This window comes from Punica granatum, chromosome 2, assembly GCF_007655135.1.
Source record: "Punica granatum isolate Tunisia-2019 chromosome 2, ASM765513v2, whole genome shotgun sequence".
Taxonomy (NCBI): domain Eukaryota; kingdom Viridiplantae; phylum Streptophyta; class Magnoliopsida; order Myrtales; family Lythraceae; genus Punica; species Punica granatum.
In genome coordinates this window covers 30,501,052-30,508,161 of record NC_045128.1, presented here as the reverse complement: position 1 = coordinate 30,508,161, position 7,110 = coordinate 30,501,052, and positions in this window count along the sequence as shown.

The following is a 7,110-nucleotide window of genomic DNA, read 5'->3' as shown; positions in this document are numbered from 1 at the left end:
AGGTCCCTAATTCAAACTTATAGTCATTCAAAGAAGTCATATTTTGGTATATGTGATTTTTGAAAAAAAAAGCCATATTATGGTAGACGATTGAACATAAGCAAATTATGTGATTTTTCAAAGTTATTGATATTTTGGTAGATGAGAAAAATATTATTGATATTTTGGTAGATGAGGGGAAAAAAGTAAACTATGTGATTTTTCAATTAAAAAGTTCGTAGCGTGCCATCCACGTAGGCAACCGTCCACCATATCAGCGTCGTTAACGATCAAGTCAGCAGTTTTGATGGCCTAATTAACAGAAGGGTAGATCAAGGAAACGAAGATAAACATTGTGATATTTCATGCCAAATTTTAAGAAATTAATAGATCGAGAAATTTCATGAAAATAATTAATTTTTCAGACTATTTCCCTTGAATATATCAATATCTTAATATATTAAAACTGTTGCTCCACAATCAGTGAAGGAAATGCTACCAAGTATCCCATCTCCCACTTCCATTGATAAATACAAAGCATGAGAGAAGTAGACTAACACAAAAACTTAGTTAGAGTGGCATGAAGTGGTTCTTGTTTCCCAACTTATGTGCTCGGGGTACCTAATTGCCAGAGGAAACAACTAGGCTTCATGGGTCTACTTCAAGTATGAAAAACTTGCAACTTTCTGTTACGATTGTGGCACCCTAGGCCACGAACAGGGGAATTACAGCTCAGACCAGCCCGTTATCCCCGACAAATACGGTCCATGGCTTAGATCCGACCCAAAGAATGACTTCCCGCCACCTTAGGTCGCTGCCGTCCCCGACTCTCCCCCTTCAAACACTCCCTCAGGCGTACCTGACTCCGAACCCAGTGGCTCTCTGCACACCCCCTACCTTTCCCCCAAACCTCCAACTCACAAAGGTGACACCGCTCCCAAGAAACCGAAATTCAAAATCATCTTCAACATACTTGACAATCTTGCAACTTTAGCTCCTGATTTTGACCTCCAATCCGAGCTATACCCTAACCCTAACACTGAGGAAGGAACCGTTGCTCAAACCCCTCCTCAGTCCCCCTAGCTTCTGTGTACGACAGAGAATTGAAGAATCCCAGGGATTTGGACCTTTGCTCCGGTCCACTCCTGGAAGGAAAAGCCCAGAAAGATGGGCTTGAAGAGGAGGCCGAATGAAGCCCATCTCAGCTCGGCCAAGCCTAGGATTTTACTGGCCAGCAAAACAACCCGATGGACTCCCTCTACTTGGGAATCACCAGTAGCCAGGCCCACGATTTCTCCCCAACGGGTCCAATTTATCTGGCCCATTACTCGCCTGACTTCCCTTTCCCTTTAGCCACCGTTGTTTTCTACAGCCCACTCGCCAGGAAAAGAAAAATTGAATTTCCTACAGAAGAGTTCGTTAAGCGAGCTGCACCTTACACCGCCACCCCCAACAGAATGGCAATATCCCCATGGCAGCAGCCTGATCAGCTCTATTACGTGGAGGAGATAGAAGATGGAGACACCCCCGATGGCATCCAAATGGCCGACGAGGCGGGCCCAAGCATGCCCCCAACTTACCCATGAGTCTCCTTGCTTGGAACTGTCGGGGAATGGCAGGAGACCCGACAGTTCGCGCCTTGAGACTCCTCCAAAATAAACACCAGCCCAACATGATATTTCTATCCGAGACTAAAATTGATTTTGATCGATGCAAGAAGCTAGCTCGACGATGCAAGTTGGACGGTATTTTCTCAGTGGATACTACAAATTCAGCTGGAGGACTATGCTTGCTTTGGAATATGGAACTCAAGGTACAAATCCTCCAACACTCTCCTCATTATATTCTTGCTATCATTGATCATGCTATTTTACCTGCCTCTTGGTTTGTTACTTGTGTATATAGCCCCCCGTATGCTCACTTAAAGCACAATTTCTGGGCTGAACTAGCCAACCATGCTACTGATATTAAACGTCCTTGGCTGCTTGTTGGCGATTTTAATGAAATTTGCTCTAGCAATGATAAGAGGGGTGGCAAACCTTTTGTTTCCTCAAGCCGCCCCCACCTTGATGATTTTATGAGCCTCTCGGACTGCATTGACTTAGGTTTCAGTGGAAATACTTTTACTTGGAAAAATAAACGATCTGGGCTTGCTCATATCAAACAAAGACTTAATCGTGTTATTGCAACTGATGAATGGTGTCTCTTGTTTCCTAAAGCTAGTGTTCTGCATCTGCCTAGCCTTAAATCTGATCATAATCCTATATTAGTCAAGCTTTGGATGGAATCTACAAAATGCCCAAAACCTTTCCGTTTTGAAGAGGCTTGGACTCGCGATCCAAGCAGCAATGAAGTGATTCAAAATGCCTGGAATTTTGAAATAAAAGGCTCAAAGGCTTACCAATTTTCCTCCAAGCTTAAAATCATGAAAAAGGATTTGAAAAATTGGAACAAAAATTGTTTTGGCCTTTGTGATACTAAAATTGCAGGTATCATTGAAGAACTCGATGAGCTTCAGCGTGATATTCCAAATCCTGTTACTAAACAAAGGGAGGACTCCCTGCTTTCTGAGCTTGATGAGATTCTACTAAGGAAGGACTTAATCTGGCGCCAAAAATCCCGGGAACTATGGTTAAAAAATGGCGACATAAACTCCAAATTCTTTCACCTCTCCACCATCATCAGACGGAGGACAAATCATATCGCTGCTGTAAAAGGAGAAGGGAATCAATGGATAGAAGACCCTAAAGGCATCGGCAAATATTTCCTTAAAAATTTCAAGGACCTCTTCACCTCAACTTCCCCTACCTTCCCGGAAGATCTTGAAGGATTAATGCAACCTATCATCACAAATGAAGAGAACATCCTCCTTACCTCCACCCCATCCCCAGAAGAGATCACCCATGCCCTGAACTCCATACCAAATCTCAAGGCGCCCGGACCAGACGGCATCCCTTCATTAGTTTACAAACACTACGACAACATTATCAAGCCACTCCTCACATCAGCAGTCCAAAATTTCTTCATCTCCGGAAAAATCCTCAAGGAATGGAACAACACTTTCATCACCCTTGTTCCTAAATCCAAAAAGGCTTCCACCTTCAAGGATTTTCGACCTATAAGTCTCTGCAACGTCTGTTACAAAGTTATATCCAAAATCATTGCAGAAAGACTCAAACCCCTGCTCCATATCAGACTGGTTTCATTGAAGGAAGATGGATTAATGAAAATGGCCTTCTCGCACAAGAAATCATCCACACAATGAAGACAACAAGGGCTCGAAAAGGCTGGGTCACCATGAAGATTGACCGTATGAAAGCCTTCGACAAGTTAGAGTGGAGCTTCATAATTACAGTGCTCAGGCAATTTGGTTTTCATGATAAATTCTTCGCCTGGATACATCAGTGCATCTCCATCTCCGCAATGTCCATCCTCATAAATGGGTCACCACATGGATATTTTTCCCCAAAAAGAGGTCTAAGACAAGGTGATCCAATCTCCCTTTATCTTTTCATCATTTCCATGGAGATATTGTCCCACCTCATGTACAGGGCTAAAGAGCAAGGAGCCATCAGAGGAATCCAAATCTACATAGGCGCATCCAAAATCTCTCACCTAATGTTCGCCAATGACCTGCTAATTCTTGTAAGAGCAACCACCACTAATACAAATAACGTTAAGAATATTCTTGATAAATTCTACTCATGGTCGGGACAAGAGGTCAATCTCACAAAATCAGGAGTCTACTTCTCAAAGAACACACCAGCCGCTTCTCGCAGAGATATCAAAGATGCAATGGGAATGAAAAAGCTCAAAGAAGACTCCCGCTATCTTGGTAACCCATTCCTTGTCAAGAAGAAGCGAAAAGATTCCTTCCAATTCATTATTGATAAAATCAAAAACAAGTTATCCTCTCGGAAAGCAAAATCTCTATCTTGGGCGGGAAGGGCTACATTAGTGAACTCAGTTATCTCCTCAATCCCCATATGCACAATGTCCTTATTTCGGCTTCCTAAATCAACTCTCAATGAAATTGATCGAGCTACAAGTCGATTCTGGTGGGGGAACTCAAAAGAAATAGGACATACCTTCACGCTAAAAAGTTGGGCCTCACTATGTCAGCCTAAAGCATCCGGAGGCTTGGGCTTTCGAAGGGCTGAAGACTCCAATCGCGCCATGCTTTCCAAAACGACCTGGGCCCTCACCTCTAGCTCAAATAGCCTAGCCTCGCGTGTAATGAAGGCCAAGTATAAGAGTCCCCTTGCACCCTCCCAACGCACTCCAGCTTCCACTTCAAGCATTTAGAAAGGACTTCTTTGGTGCGGAAATACACTTCTGGCAAGTACGTGTTTCTCCATTGGGAATGGCATTTCCACCTCCACATGGCACAATCCTTGGATCCCAGGTAATCCGTCCTTTAAATCTATCCCGAGTATAGGTATACAAGCCGAACCAGACACCAAGGTATGCGACCTAATGCTCTTCCATCCCAAAAGATGGAACACCCCTATGCTCTTGAGTCTCTTCGATCAAGGCACGGTAAGAAATATCCTGAAAATCCATATCCCTCTAGAAGATTACAATGATTCAATCTGTGGACCAACACCACAGATTCAACACCACCCAAGCCACAAACTAGAAAAAGCTTTGGAGCTTAAAGATTCATGACCGCCTGAAAATCCATTTATGGAGAGTTGCTAGGGAATGCCTCCCCTGGTTCTCTCAAAGCGATGCTCCTTGTCCGCTTTGTCGTACCAGTTCGGATAACTTTGCACATCTCTTCCGAGAATGTATCTTTTATCGTGTTACTTGGAGGGAATCACCATGGGATATATGCGTTGAAGCAATCCCATGCATAGCACCCGTTGATATTGTCAAGTTCATTGCGAATCCTCATGTTTACATTTCTCGCCACTTGACCAACAGCTTACCTTTCTCTCTTTATGGTTCCATCATTTTATATCATCTCTGGTCTCTAAGAAATGATATCTTATTTGCAGGACGCATTGCAGACCTATTCGACTGCCTTCGCAGCATCAGATGCGCTTTCACGGAATACAATACCTGTCAGTCACCGCTGCCTCATTTTGAGCCCAATTCGGGAATTGGCCCCCGTGAAGAGGAAGCAGACAGTCTCTCTGAAGAGTGGAACTTCATACACATTGATGCTACATGGACCACAGAGAACGCTAGCCTCGTAGGAATTAGAAGCCAACCAAACATGCCCATATCACACTCATGGATCTCTAAAGCAGAGATGGCTTCTCCTCTGCATGTTGAAGCCCGGGCAGTCTTGCTCGCAATCTCTGTGGCACTTGACCAAGGATGGCGAAAGATTTGGATTAGCTCAGATGCCCTACTGCTAATCGACGCTATCATCTTTCTACATCGTTCCCCTTGGGAAATCAAACCTTTAGTCTCCGATATCGTTAGATTATTAGCTCTTTTCTGGGACTGGAAATGTACTTGGACTCCACGCACGGATAACTCTCAAACTCATGACTTAAGCCAACTTGGTAATAAGTCAAATTTTCCTTCCTTTTGTATGTTTGAGGGTTATCCAAACTTCGATGTACCTTTTATGCATTAATATAAGCCCCTATCTTATTTATCAAAAAAAAAAAAAACTTAACTGGAGTTCAAACCTCTCCCCTCATTTATGATCTTTATGTTTTTCTTTTTTGTTTTTTACCCTTCTCTTTCCTATTTTTAACTTTTTTCTACAAATTTGAATGTTTTCCATATTTATTCCTCCTTTTAATTGCTTCTCATATCTTCCAAAGAATTATAAAATTAGTATATCACATCTACATATACATTTAGCTAATTCCTTTCACACTCGAGGATCCGTCGAGTAAAGTCCGAACCCAAGTTAAAGAATAAAAGAAAAAGGACATTACACATTTTACAAAAGTGGAGTAGTATCATTTTTTATACTCATGCAATTTTTTCGATATGAACCATGATATTCAGAAGCCCAATTGGGCCCTAACTAATCCAGCCGAGCTGAATCGACCCACTAAATGGTAAACCTCTCTCATCATGGATTTTCTGTATTCACAATGACTCAAACCCGAGACCTTGTTTAAGCGGAACAAGTGTCGAACCGCTTGGACCAACCTACGTGGGTTATACTGATGTATTTATTTCCCTGAAAATGTTATTGTGCACAACTTTCTATGCATAAAACACGTGGATAAAGAAACAATGAATTTAGTGCTATTAGAGTGTTAGCATACCTTTCAATTGTGATGTTTCGGGTTCTAATAGATCCCGCATTTATTTCTTCTATCATTTTCCATTTTATTTTGGCAAATCTCTTTCCCATTTTTGACTTTTTTCTACAAACTTTGAATATTTTCTATATTTATTCCTCCTTTTAATTATTTCTCATATCTTCCACAGAATTATAAAATTAGTATATCACATCTACATATACATTTAGCTAATTCATTTCACACTTGGGGATCGGTCGAGTAAAGTCCTGACCCAAGTTAGAGAATAAAAGAAAAGAACATTACACATTTCGCAAAAGTGGGTAGTATCATTTTTATACTCATGTATTTATTTCCCTGAAAATGATATTGTGCATAACTTTCTATGTATAAAACATGTGGATAAAGAAACGATGAATTTAGTGCTATTGGATTGTTAGCATACTTTTCAATTGTGATGTCTCGGGTTCTAATAGATCCCGCATTTATTTCTTCTATCATTTTCCATTTTATTTTGGTAAAAAATAATATCATTAAATCCTTCTCTTTTAATTTTAAAACAACATCATGATTAATAAATTTATAAAATCTTGACTAACCAATAAAAAATACGAATAATTTAATAAAATGGTTAGTTTCATTAAATATATTGTTAAACTCGTATCTTTGTATAATATAAACTTATAATATCGAGCTAAATTTTTGTTCCAAGATTTACATTAGGTACTTTATATAAAAACGTAGGAGCTTTAACAAGGATAATATAATAAGATAATATAATTCGAGAAGTAACAGTATAATAATAATAATAATAATAATAATAATAATACAAAAATTATAGGAAAAAAGTAATTATACAAATATATATTATCCCTACATTATAACTGCTTGCCGCGGCAAAGCGCGGCCTTTGCCC